This window comes from Sminthopsis crassicaudata, chromosome 3 (assembly GCF_048593235.1).
Source record: "Sminthopsis crassicaudata isolate SCR6 chromosome 3, ASM4859323v1, whole genome shotgun sequence".
Classification (NCBI taxonomy): Eukaryota; Metazoa; Chordata; class Mammalia; order Dasyuromorphia; family Dasyuridae; genus Sminthopsis; species Sminthopsis crassicaudata.
In genome coordinates, this window is record NC_133619.1 from 250004643 (window position 1) to 250019070 (window position 14428).

Consider the following 14428-nt stretch of genomic DNA (forward strand, 5'->3'; position numbering starts at 1 on the left):
CTGTATGTATGTACTTTTTTGAAGCATCCATCAGACAGCACCTTTACCCTTATTCTATACGGAAGGAGTGCCTATTAAAAAAATGTGACTGATTTTCAGGTAAACATGCCAGGAATTAATGCACCTAAATGCGTGGTGTCTTTTTTAAAGGAGCCCATACACACATTCGGATGGCCAGGGGCAGAATTCTTTCCCAATAGTTCTTTGAGCAAATTTGTCCTTCAGACACAGTTTATAATCCACAAGAGGCTTGTAATTCAATGGACTCATTAATTTATATTCACAATTTTTTTGGTCTAGAAGGTTATCTAATTCAATTTGATCTTCCACCTCAGCTTTACTCACCGGATTTAGATCTAAATAAATTTCTGTTTTTCTAAAAAATTGTAATCATAAAAGGTGAGAATATATCACTGTTGGGAATATTCAGATGAATGTACTTGAAGGCAATTCCTCAAACTCCAAAAATATTATAAGCAGTGGTAGGAGCATCATATAGTTTTTCTAAGATGACTACATTGAAGAAGACAATACTCATATAAATATGAAAGGCCCAGGAGGCATATTGAAAAATCAGTCACATGAACTAATACATTAACATTTTTTACCCCTTTTTGGATACATAAATGGCTTGTTGCTATTATTAATCATAACATTTGCCCTGCAGCAGATAAAAGGTTGAAGCCTGGAGAAACCACAAGGAATTAATCTATCTTGGAGGTGGCAATGACATCTCTATGGCACAGTGTATTTACCTATTGCCTGGGTTTGATGATATCAGGGTAGCAATTTCTATTTCGAAATACCCACGTGACAGATTCACAATGGCCTTTCTTTTTGCCAAAGAAGCAAAGAGGTATTTAGGAAAAAAGGTTACAGACAAAATGAAGGGGTAAAATAGGCACCAGGAGTGTTAAATATGAAATAGATTTGGGAGAGCAATAGAATTACAAGGAAAGAAGTTTGTAAGTATGCATTAAAGGAATATGCCATGAGATGTGAGTATGTAGCAGACTAATCAGAAAGATACCATGAGGAGGGGGAAGAGAGAGGGGGGGGGAAAGAAAGTGAGAGGGAGATATAGATTGGGGGAGAGGAAGGGAAGGAGAGAGGGACGAAGGACAGAGAGAGAGGGAGAGAGAGAGAAAGAGAGAGAGAGACAGAGAGAAAAAGAGAGAGAGAGACAGAGAGAGAGAGAAAGAGAGAGAAAGAGAAAGAGAGAGACAGGAGAGAGGAGAGACAGAGAGAGAGAGAGAGAGAGAGAGAGAGAGAGAGAGAGAGAGAGAGAGAGAGAGAGAGAGAGAGAGAGACCGAGAGAAAAAGAGAGAGAGAGACAGAGAGAGAGAGAGAAAGAGAGAGAAAGAGAAAGAGAGAGACAGAGAGACAGAGAGACAGAAAGACAGAGATAGAGACAGAGAGAGAAAGAGAGAGACAGAGAGACAGAGAAAGAGAGACAGAGAGAGAAAGAGAGAGACAGAGAGAGAAAGAGAGAGACAGAGAGAGACAGACAGAGAGACAGAGAGAGAAAGAGACAGAGAGAGAAAGAGACAGAGAGAAAGAGAGAGAGAGAGAGACAGAGACAGAGACAGAGACACAGAGAGACACAGAGAGAAAGAGAGAGAGAGACAGAGAGAGAGAGACAGAGAGAGAGAGAGAGACAGAGAGAGAGAGAGAGAGAGAGAGAGAGAGAGAGAGACAGAGAGAGAGAGAGAGAGAGACAGGCAGACACTACCTCATAGCACGAAGTCTTGGAAAGGACTTAGCAAAGATCCTTCACTATGGGTATATCTTTTATAGAGTAAACATAACCTTGGGGGATTTCTCTGGGGAGGAGGGGAAGTACCAGGGAAGAATTTGGTAGCTCAAAGGAAGGATCAAGGAGCAGCCAGGTGAAATCCACCTGGATGATCAGGTCCCAGACCTGTCTAAAGATATGCTAATTAACATTTCAAAAGTTGTTTAAAGATGTTCAGAAGTTGGAGAGTTAGACAATAGAGGCTGATCAAAATCTCCATTCTTACATCCAACAGAATAGTCTGGGACTTGGTTAGGCCTGATAATAGCCAGATGAGCTTCTTCCGGATAAGGAAGAGAGTAAGCTCATTTCAAAGTCCACAACAGGTTCATCTTTCTCTCTTTCTCTATTCTGGGCCTAATAAAGTCAAGTAAAGTTTCCCAAAGTTATCACTTAAAATCAATTATGTTATGGCAAATTTATGGTTTTGTGTGTAAATACATATGAAACATAATAATTTGAACATTATTTCCCTTTAACATAAAGACATAAAAGTAAATATTTTGGGTGTTTAAATTTGGTTACTTTAAAAAAATCAGCCATATGATTTTTGTATTCTCCCAAAATATTCTAATTTAGATCTAGCACTCAGCTTTTGAGTCATAGGGCTAAAATTTTAAAAGGCCAAACAAAGTTATCAACTTACAGAACTCAAACTGTGGGAGACTGCTGTGCCTTGTTTTTTGCCCCTCATTACCTGTAGTTAGTTTCCTTGTAGGCTGGAGCTTCCTCAACTCTATTTTAGGGAATAGTTCTGATTTTGTACACAGTTTGCTTAATATATGTAAATTTATTTGTTTGCTGTCTGCCCCATAAGATTGCAAATTCTTTGAGAGAAAGGACTATCTTCAGCCTCTTTTTTGTATCACCACTACTTGGCACAATGCCTGGCAGACAGTAGGTGCTTAATATATGTTTACTGATTAATTAGTGTTATAGCAAAATTATATTCTTATAAGAAGTATATTCTAGGTCCATCCATTTCTGTCATTATAAGGTCATGCTCTGAAATGCTATCATTATTCTCCCTAATTTCAACATCAAAAGGTTAAAAAAATTGTGTCTAAAGAATGTGCTTAAATAACTGTATGGAGATATATATATATATCTCCATACAGTTATTTTTATATACATATACATTGTATTTAACATATACTTTAACATATTTAACAAGTATTGGTCTACCTGCCATCTGGGGAAGGGGTGGGGGGAAGAAGGGGAAAAATTGGAACAGAAGGTTTTGCAATTGTCAAAGCTGAAAAATTACCCATGCATATATCTTGTAAATAAAAAGCTATAAAAATGTGCTTAATTTTTCTTAAAAGTCCATTATGTTCCTATCATTCATGAATTTGTAAAAAATATTTTGGATATGATTTTTAGTCTATACCATTTCTTATAATGATAGGTTGTAGTGAAAATCACCTTGGATAGGAAATCAGAAGGCCTGAGTTCTATTTTTTTAGCTCTAACCCAGCTGCATGATCTTCAGCAAATCAATAATAATGATAAAGACAACTGTTATTTATAGAGCACTTTAAGATTGGAAAAACATGTTACATAATTTAAATTCTATTGACAACAACTTAATAACAAAAAAAAATCTGCTTTTATTATTCCCATTTTAAAGATGTGAAAACTAAGTCTCAGGCTACATGACTTGCCTATAGTCACACAGCTAGTAAGTGCAATGGTTATTATGATTCACACCCAGGTCTCTTCTCACTCCATTCCTCCTTTGGTTTTTGGTTTCCTCAAGTGTAAAACTGGGGGCTGAGTTGTCTTTGATAGTCCCTAGCTCCCTTCCAGTTGAATTTTTCCATGAAATGTGAACCTGCTCTGAAAGTAGAGTTTTATAATGTTTCCAAAAGCAAAGTTTTTCTTGTATTAAGAGGAGTTTTCGTGTTTTAAGCTACATTTTCAAATTGGTCATACAGGCCAATACATGATGTCACCAGATCAACTTCTCTTTAGGATGCTTCTATCCTTCCAGAAGTTTGAAGCAACATTCCCTATCTTTAAAAATCAAAATGCTCCATCATTAGAAGTTTGGGTGTTTGGTCTCTTCAACATGCATTTGGTCCTTTGCTCTTGAACCTCACAAGCATGTACAGTTAGTTTTTAAAGGAAGATGCTCCTTTTGCTGAAAATAATTAATAATAACTAGCATTTATATAGAACTTTAAGGCTTGAAAAGCAATTTACAAGCACCCCTTCATTTTCTTCCCTCATAATATATCCTGGGAACACCTTCTTGTTCAGTCATTTTTTCAGCCATGTCTGACTCTTCGTAATCTCATTTGGGGTTTTCTTGGCAGATATACTGGAGCAACTTGTCATTTCTTTCTCCAACTCATTTTACAGATAAGGAACTATGGCAAACAGGGCTTTGGGACTTGTCCAGGGTCACACAGCTAGTAAGTGTTTGAGGCTGGATTAGAATTCAGGTTGTCCCTATTTCAGGTAGGAAACTTCAGGCTTTATTCACTGAGCCACCTAAATAGTTTCTTAAATGTTCTCTTCTGAGTAATGTTTTTCTCTTTCGTGCTGAGAAAACAGCAATTGCAATTTTGTTCATTTTAAGAAGGCATCGTAAGAATCTGTGTCCTGAAGTATGGGTGGTCCCTTCAATGAGTAAATGAGTGGATGGAAGACAGGTAATCATTTCAAATCACCTTCCTGTCACTGTGCCTAAATCCCACAAGGAGGGGTCTAAGGAGATTTAATCTTCAGGTGATTAACAGTGCAGGCTTTTCAGGTCCATTGACAGCCTGGGGAAGAACTCCCATCTCTACAAAGGGCGTGCAGCCCAGCCACGCTGCTAGAATTAGACCTACGTGTCTGTCAACAGGGCTAGGAAACACCTACGACAGGAAATTCCCAGGAATTGAGGGCATTTGTGGGAGCAACAACTCAAAGTGCACTCAGTCTCTCTTTAACCAGAGCAGCAGGAAGTGGGAAACAAGTATTATGGAGTCATAGCATGTCAGAAACACAAGATATCTTACAGAACCATCTAGTACAACTCTCTTATTTTAGAGATAAGGGAATTAAAATCCAAAGAGGAAGACACCTGCCCAAAGTGACACAGTTAATTACAGATAGGTCATTTCTGTTCACTTGTGATTCACTAGTGATTTCCATTAGCAGTACCTATTCTTTAAATCACTCTAGCAGGGAGAGAGAAGCCTGAATTATAGAAACTTTTGGGGAGTTAAGAGTGAAGCAGACCTGAAAGTCTAATTGGTACAGGAAACTCCTGAGGAGTAAACACATTAGAACCTGCTCTGGAAATCGAGTCTTAGAAAGAAGACTGGGACTACAGAGTACATCAGAGGCAAGACCTGAAATTTAGTCTTCCTGTCTTTGATGCTAGCTCTCCATCACATATAAAAGGATTACACAATATCTTTATATAAATGTAAAGAGGATAAATAATACATTAGGTTTTTTTGTTTTTTTTTTTTTGAGGAGCATGTGGAAGGAATTCTTTATGTTTGGGGAAAATTCTGATCTATAAATACTGATCCTATCATTTGTCCTTCATTCTCCAGTTTATGTCCCCCCCAGAAGGGATTGGGATTAAAGGTAGGGTTTAGGAGAGAGTTACCACAACAACCATGAAACCTGAATATTTGTACCCTGGAGCAAAGTTCCATACATTTGTTCAATGAACAAGGTTGTTGTCCTCATTTTAATTTCTAAATAAAACTGTAGGACCTAGACCCATGATCTTCATGGTGAGGTACTGCTAAATTTGTTAAATATAATTCTGATTTTTTTTTTAGTAATTCTAGTTTTCTTTTTAGTAATTCTAAAATCTTTGCCAAAACAAGCAGGACTTATTTATGTTTTCTGAATTAAAATAAATTATTTATAAGAAATAAAAATATAGATCTAATTTTGTAAACTTTTTGAAAAATTAAGTTTTTATCGCTATTTTCTGGGTTTTTTTTAGAATATAATAATAGTTATCTCAAATATACCTCGTTCTTTTCCTTCAAGAGAACCATTCCATACCACAATTTTCAGAAAGGAAAAAAAGTCAGCATTATTGACCAATACATTGAAAAAAATCTGAAAATTTGTGCCATGTGTAAGTAATATCCACCTCAATTAAGAGGTAGTTTGGGATTTTCTCTCATATTCCTTTATTTGAGTTCTGCTTGAGCTTTATACTTTGTTACATTAAAATTTTTTTGTTGTAGTTACTAAGTATACTGGATTTTGCTTTATTCTTTATCAGTTTATGTAGCTCTTTTCATGCTTATCTAATGTATCACATACATCATATCCATGTATTATTATTTATCTATTTCCCAAGTGATAGCAATTTACTTTGTTTTTCATTTTTAGCTTTCCCAAAAAGTACTCCTATAAATATTTTGCAGTATATAGAGACTTAAAAAAAAAAAAAAGTTTCTTTGAGGTATAAGTCCAGTAATGGAGTCTTTGGGTCAAAGGTTTGGAACATTTTAGTCACCTAATTTGAATAATTCTGAATTGCTTTCCAAAATGATTGTACCATTTCACAGCCCCACTAACAATATATTAGTATGTCTATTCTTCCACACACCCCAAAAATGGGGGTTTGCTATTTTGGGGTCATTTTCACCAATTTGTAGAGTGTGAAATGAAATTGTAAAGTTGTTTTGATTTTCATTTTTCTCATTGTTAGTGATTTGGATGATTTTTTTTAGATGTGGTTGTGAATATTTTGTAACTTCTTTCTTTAAGAGTGTTTATATTCTTTGACCAAATATTTACCTACTAAGGAATGGCTTTTATACATTTATTAATTGATTATATGCCTCAAATACTAAATCCTTATCAAAAAATTTGATGCAAAGATTTTTTTCCTTCTTTTTCAACTAGTTCTCTTCTTATTCTAGGTGCATTAATTTTGCTTCTGCAGAAGCCTTTCAGTTTCAGGTAATCAAAATTATTTATCTTCTGTAATTGCCTTTGTCTCTTATTTAGTTAAAAATTCAACTTTTATTCATAGTTGTGAGAGACAAATGATCTATTTTTTTGCTTTAAAAATAATATTATTTGTAAAATTAAGGTCATATTAGGATGTATTGTGGAATAAGGTTAGGTGTTGATCTAAAATCTAATTTCTATTGGAATGCTTTCCTATTTTTCCAGCACTTTTAATCAAAATAAAGAGTTGTTTTGTAGATAATTTATGTTTTCTACTTTATTAAATAATGAATTATTGAGTTCTGTTTTTCCTGATTTTCCTTTGTTTAGCCTGTTTCATTGATCTCTCTATTCTTTAACTAATACCATATGGCTTTGATGACTGCTGCTTTATTATATATTTTGAGGTCTGGAAGTGCTACTCTACCTTCATCTTTCCTTCTTTTCATAATTTCCCTTGATAGTCTACATATTTTGTTTTTACAAATGCATTTTCTTATTATTTCATCAAATTCTATAAAACATCCCCTTGGTAATTTGATTGGTATGGCATTAAAAGTAGAAATTAATTTTGTTGGTGTTGTCTTTTTTATTATATTGGCATAGCTTACTTATGAGTGCTGAATATTCCTTCAGTTATTTAACTTTTTTTAAAAACCTCTTTAAGGAGCACTTGGTAATTATATCTATACAATTCTTTTACCTGCTTTGGAGGTTGATCCCCAGATACTTTATACATTCTATAGTTATTTAGAATGGGATTTCTCTTTGTTTCCTGTGTTTTGTTACTTATATTTTTTTTATTAAAATGTAGTTGATTTTTGGATTTTGCAAGTAAATCACCATATCTGCAAATAGGGAAAATTTGATGTCCTCTTTACCTATCTTTATGCCTTTAATTTCTTTTTTCTGTTTTCTTGATATTGTTAGTGTTTTCAGAACTATATCAAATAATTTTGAATGGAGTGGATCCTTGTGTTTCACTGATATGTCTATTGGGAAAGATTATATTGTACAGCCATTGCATGTGATAATTTGTTTTTGGTTTTGCATAGATGCTTTTTATGATATTAAAAAAAAAAAAAGTTTCTCCATGCCTACACTCATGCTACGTCAAAGGCCTTTTCTGTTTCTATTGAGATGATCATGTAATTTTGGGATGATTTGGTATAGTATGATTAATTATGTTGTTTCCTAATGTTGAATCTTATATTCCTTGTATAAATCCCACTTGTCATAATGAATGATTACTTGGATAAATAGCTATAGTCTGTTTGACAGAATTTTGTTTAAAATTTAGGGGGGGTGTCAACGTTCATGAACGACATTGGCCCAGTTTTCTTTCTGTATTTTAAACTCTTGTTTAATATTAGGACTGTATGCGTCTCTTAAAAAGATTATAGGATGTTTTATTTCTCAAATTTTTCCTCCTCCCTCCCTCCCTCCCTCCCTCCCTCCCTCCCTCCCTCCCTCCCTCCCTCCCTTCCTTCCTTCCTTCCTTCCTTCCTTCCTTCCTTCCTTCCTTCCTTCCTTCCTTCCTTCCTTCCTTCCTTCCTTCCTTCCTTCCTTCCTTCCTTCCTTCCTTCCTTCCTTCCTTTCTTCCTTCCTTCCTTCCTTCCTTCCTTCCTTCCTTCCTTCCTTCCTTCCTTCCTTCCTTCCTTCCTTCTTTCGTTTTTGGTGAGGCAATAGAGGTTAAGTGACTTACTCAGGGTCACACAATTAGTAAATGTCAGGTATCTAGTCTGATTTGAACTCAATCCTTCTGATTCCATGGCTGATATTCTATTCACTGTGTTACTTGGCTGCCCCTTTTTTTCAATTTTCAATAATAATTTGTAAAATATGGGTGCTGACTGTTCTTTAAAAGCTTGACAATTCTTCTGTGAAGCTATCAGGACAAGGAGTTTTTGTTTTAGTAGGTAGTTCCTTTGGTAGATATCTATATCTCTCTACCTGTCTTTTTCTGAGATTAGGTTATTTAGGGTCTCTATCTGGTCTTCTTATAGTTTAGATATTTTATATTTTTGCAAGTATTCCTCTCTTTCTTTTGTTTTCTCAATTTTACTGGCATAGAACTGTGCATTCTTTTTATTTCTTCTGGTTTTGCTATGATTTCACCTAGCTCATTTACTGTTTTTATTGATTTAATCTTTTGCTTTCTTTAAATCTGATTAGTTATGAGTTTATCCTAACTTTTCAAAGAATCAGCTTTTAGTTTTGTTCATTATTTCTATAGTTTTTTTGTTTTCAGCTTATCTTTTTCTTCTCTAATTTTTAATATGCCCTTTTTGTGTTTATTTCATTTTTGTTTATTTTTTGGTTTTCCATTAAAATGCATATTCAGTTCTTTTTTTATTGTAATGTTAGTTGATAAGGATATGATTTCCCCACTGAGTACGACTTTAGCTGCATTTCAGAAATTTTGACTTGTTTCATCATTATAATTTTCTTTTATCTAGTTATTATTTCTATGATTTGTTCTTTGATCCATTCATTATTTAGAATTTCATTGTTGTCTTTCATTTGTCTCTGTATTTTTTGTTTATGGTCCCTGAACTAATGACTATTTTTATTGTGGTGTGATCCGTAAAGGATTAACTGTTCCTCTCTTTTTACATTTGTTTGCAGCATTTCAGTATCCTGGTATGTGGCTAATTTTTGTAATTGATGCTAAAAAATATGTATATTCTTTTGCTGTCCCACTTAGAAGACATCATAAGTCTTCTACTTTCTATATGAATTTGTTCACTTCCCACTTTTCTCTTTTGTTTATCTTTCTGTTAGATCTATCTAAAATTGAGAGATGAATATTGAAATCTCTTATCACTACTGTGTTACTGTCTATGAATTCTTATAGTTCAGATGTTTCCTTTATGGATTTGGATGTTAGGGCATTTGGAACATATAAGTTTATTACTGATATTGTTTTGTGGTCTATTATTCCTTTCAGCATAATAGTTTAGTCATTTATCCCTTTTTATTTTCTGAATGTTTTTGATTTGTCAGCATGATTGCAACTTCTGCTTTTTTGGATTCATTGAATAATGCCTTTGTTTTTTAAGTGTGTTTCTTGTAAGCAACAGATTTTAGGGTTTTGTTTTCTTATCCAATCTGTCACTTTTTTGTTTTATTCAATTGTTTAATAATTCACATTTAGAGTTATAAGTTAGGTTTATATTTTGGTCCATCTGTCTCTAATATTGAGATTTTTTTCAAGTTATGATTTCTTTTCTCTTCTGCTGCAGTCACAGTATTATTTCTAATACAGTATTATGTTAATTCTATTGATTTACTTTTAGGGTGACCGGTGTACTAGCTCTCTTCCTGTCATAACTGATCCCCTCCTCTTATTTGTTATCCCTTTCTTTTTGGAATTTTGTTTATTAATTCCTTTTTCTGGCCTACTTTTATCTAGTTATGTAATCTCTCACACACACCCTTTCCCCCCTCAGTCAAATGGATATTCCTTCTTCTCCTTTTCAAACAGTTTTGTTCATTTTAAAAATTTCATTTTTTGCATTTCTTTCCTAAAATGATTTCTCTCACTTTCTCCATTGTCCAATCTCTCTTTTTGTCTATTCTAGGCCCTTATTCTCTCATTAATGACCCCTATAATTATCATATTTCTCTCCTTTGTCTGTGCTGCTCATACAATCAAAATTTCCAAGGTATGCCCTCTAGGTTTTCCCATAGGTGGTTTCTGCCTGTTATGCCTTTTCTTCATGGATTTCCTTTTTAACTGTGCCTCATTTCCAGGCAAAGTGGAGGGAATTTATACTAAGGGAAATATAACCTTTTATGGAGGTTATCCTGGTAGAAGAAGTATACTCTTCTGAGGGTTGGCATCCTGGGACAAACCCATGTTTGTCCTTCACTAATTATTGCTTAAATGCTAGGTATTTCTACCTAGATGCCTCATTGGCCCCACAAATTCAACATGTTCATAACCAAGCTCATCATCATTTTCTCAAAATATGTGCTTTCCCCTAACTATTTCTGTTAATGGTGCATATCCTTTCAACCACTCAAGCTTAAAACCTGAAAGTAATTTTTTATTCTCTTTCCATTACTTCTATATCCAATATGTTGTTCAATCATGTTGTTTCTGCCTCCACAGTTTTCCTAACCAACTTACCCTTTCTATTTCCTTGTCAACACCCTAAATTCAGATCTTTCTGTCCTCTTGCTTAGACATGTGTGGGCATTGTGGGTTGTTATTGGATTAAGTGGAACATCTTAGTTAGAAGTGTTCTCTCCCTTCTCCGATTTTCCTAGCATGCTTTGGCTCTCTCCTTTGCTCCGACCACATCTTACCTTTTATCATATTTGTCTATGTACACATTGCAGTGCTGTATAGACTATAAATTTTTTCAGGGAAGGAACGATGTCATTTAAAATTTTTTATATCCTCAGCACCTACCACAGGGCCTTCTACATAATAGATATTTAATAAATACTTGACAAATTGAACATTACTTAGGTAGAAAAGAGTAGGATTACAATTCTTTTATTTTTGACCAGGTTGATAATTTTATGGGAGGCAGCTAGGTGAGTCAGTTGATAAAGTACTGGGTTTGGAGTCAGGAAGACCTGAATTCAAATTCAGCCTCAAGTCATTTAACTTCCATTTGCCTTAATTAATTAGAGAAGAAAGTGGCAAATCACCCCAATATCTTTTCCAAGAAAACCCCATGGATTGTACTGGCAGGCTATGGTTCACTAAGTCACGGAGAGGCAGACACAAATGAACAACTGAACCACAATCATTTCATTGGTATGGGTAAATGTTTCAAATTTGGCTTAAACTATTTACTAGCTAGATGGCTCCGGGCAAGTCACTTAATTGTTCCTTGCCTCAGTTTCCTCATCTGTTAAATAGGGATAGTATGATTGTTTAATAGGGTTGTTGTGAGAATTAAATGAGATAAAGTTTGCAAAGTGCTTAGTATGGTGTCTGATACATAATAGATACTATAAAAATGTTTTTATTTTGAATAATAGCAAATAATAAATACCAAAGAGAAATTTTTCCCAATGTAGATCAACACTTCCATTGCAACTTTACAATATTAGAAAATTATCTACATTCCTAAGAGTTTAAGTGAGTTGCCCAATGTTACTCAGTTTACATGTATCAAAATTATCAGGAATGGTACTTAAAGGTACTCTCAGGTTTATTTTTTATCCAAAACACCATGTTGCTCTTCCAAATTCTACATTAATAAAAATGATTTATATCCACTAAATATCACTTAGTATCCATTTAACAAACAGAATGGAGCCTTCGTTTTCCAAACATATTTATTATTATGGCAATTGCTTTTAATTTAATTATTTAAAAAATTTAGAAATATGAATGTTAGTAGCCTCATCAGATAATTATTTTTGAAGGAGAGGAAGAAATGGTTCAATTACTAAGGATAGGGGTGTAGAGTGTTATGGCAGAAGAGAGAAATGGATTAATTGCCAAATATTAGCTATGTGATGGGGAACAGGTCATCTTTATCCATCTAGCCTCAGTTTCCTTTTCTGTAAAGCTCCCTTCTAGCAGCTTCCCTCTCCTGCACTTCTTACCACACCTCATTTCAATATGGTTTGTTTGAGGTTTCATGAAATCTTTAAAAATAGGACTTGAAACAAGAGTCCTTTATAGTCATTTATACAGGTAAAAAGAGGAAGCAAAGTTTGTTCAGTGTTCCTTTACTGTTTTTTTTTTTTTTTTCTACTCTCTTTCTGTTTGGACCCATGCTTTTCCTCTCAGCACCCTCACTTTCCTTTTCCCCATTGGTCCTTAAAAGTCCCCATCAACCAGTGGTTGAGTTTGACATTTAGAGTCTTGATTCCTATCCTGACATTCCTAAACAAAGTTTTTTAGAAACTTGGGAGTAAGACCATATTTCATTTACATAATTACTCCAAGATTGACTAGATGGCTATTACTTTTGTTGTCAATGATTTTAATCCTACTTTCTCACATAAGGACTAAAAAATAAGCACCTAAGAGAATCATACCCACATCTTCCACTACAGTGAAGGCCCCTTTAGGGAATCAATTGTTGGCTCCAAATTTAGGAGTCCCGTAAGTGAACCTGACTGCTTGATGATGAAAGGACAGTAAAATATAACTTTGTGAATTAAGGCCAGAAAGAAGAGGTGCAGGGAAAGGTGTAATTTATGGCCTTAACACCTGATGAGCTGTTAAACAGCTGTCAGGAGAGCTCTCTGCGGTAATCCAGTTAGCTTTTAGTGCCTAATTATGACTTCACAGTGGAGTCTGAACTAGATAATTGAGAACCGCCACACTTAAAGGACTCAAACAGGGTATTTTTTAATGCAATTAAGTGATTGAGACTCTGTCCATGCTCCACTTGGGAACCATGTTAGACAACAGTTTCTTAAAATTATTGTCCCTAGCATGTTATAACATGCTTCCTGAACACAAGGTGGAGAAGAATAAAAAGACTTAAAAACCACATGCTGAATGGCCTGGAGTCTTCATGCAGAGCTGAAAAGGTCTTCCAGGAACACAACAGAGCCAGCCATAGCCTCATGGAATGGAGGGCTAGGAGGGCCTTTAGAAATCATCCTGCTCAATCACCCTCTTTTTACAGAAGAAAAAGTTTCCTTTGTTGTTTTTTTTTTAAAAAAGTTCCTAGTAATTCAGAAATAGAGACCTAAATGTAGAAATGTTTCCTTTGAATTGCCATGTACTACTTACCTGAGCTAGGTGGCGCTGCAGTGGATACAATTTGGGGTCTGGAATCAAGAAGACTCATCTTCCTGAGTTCAAATCCAACCTCAGACACTTACTAGCTGTGTGACCCAAGGCTAGTCACCTAACCCTGTTTGCCTCAATTTCCACATCTGTCAAATGAGCTGGAGAGGAAAATAGCAAACTACTGCAATATCTTTTTGCCAAGAAAACCGAAAATGGGGTCATGAAGAGTCAGATGTAACCAAAAAATGACTGAACAACTTACCTGGCTTTCCTTTTTGTTGAAACAAAGCCTATAGAACTGGAGAAGTAAGAACTAGAAGGGACTTTATTTTTATGAACTAGAATTATTATTATTATCAGATTACTTGAACTTTATTGTTGACTTAATATTGTTCTTTGGATTTTTTATTTAAAAAGAAAACACAGAACTTTCATTTAAGATAGTAGCACTCTTGGTCTGTCCACTGAGAAGTTCTGCTGAAATATATCACATCACTTATGTATTTATAAAATGCTTTCGAAAAATATAAGCCATATTTCCTCTAGTATATTACAAAGATAGCCTTGTTTAATCACAAAAGATTTCTATTACACAATCTTCTGGAAAGAATCTTTTTTTTTTTTTTAAATAATAGTTTCTTATTTTCAAAATACATGCAAAGATAGTTTTCAACACTCACCCTTACAAAACCTTGTGTTCCCAATTTTTTTCCTCCCTTCCCCTTGCCACCCACCTCTTGCCACCAAGTAATCCAATATAGGTTAAACATGTGCCGTTTTCCTAAACATATCTGTGGAAAAGATTTTAAATAGCATCTAGTACAACCTCCTCATGGCACTTGTGAAGGAAATGAGACTTAGAGAAGCTAAACTATTTGCCCATTGTCACACATTGAGTAGGTAGCTCAATCAGGATTCCAATCAAAACTTCCAGGCATTTGGGATGTAAGTGGCAAGAGCACTGGTATTGGAACATGTAACTTGGGACCAGA

General features: G+C 34.8%; 1 protein-coding gene across 1 annotated transcript in view; it reads right to left on the reverse strand.

The window, feature by feature from the left end:
- Nucleotides 1-14428, reverse strand: part of AFF3 (ALF transcription elongation factor 3) — a 660643-nt gene that overhangs the window by 141710 nt on the left and 504505 nt on the right.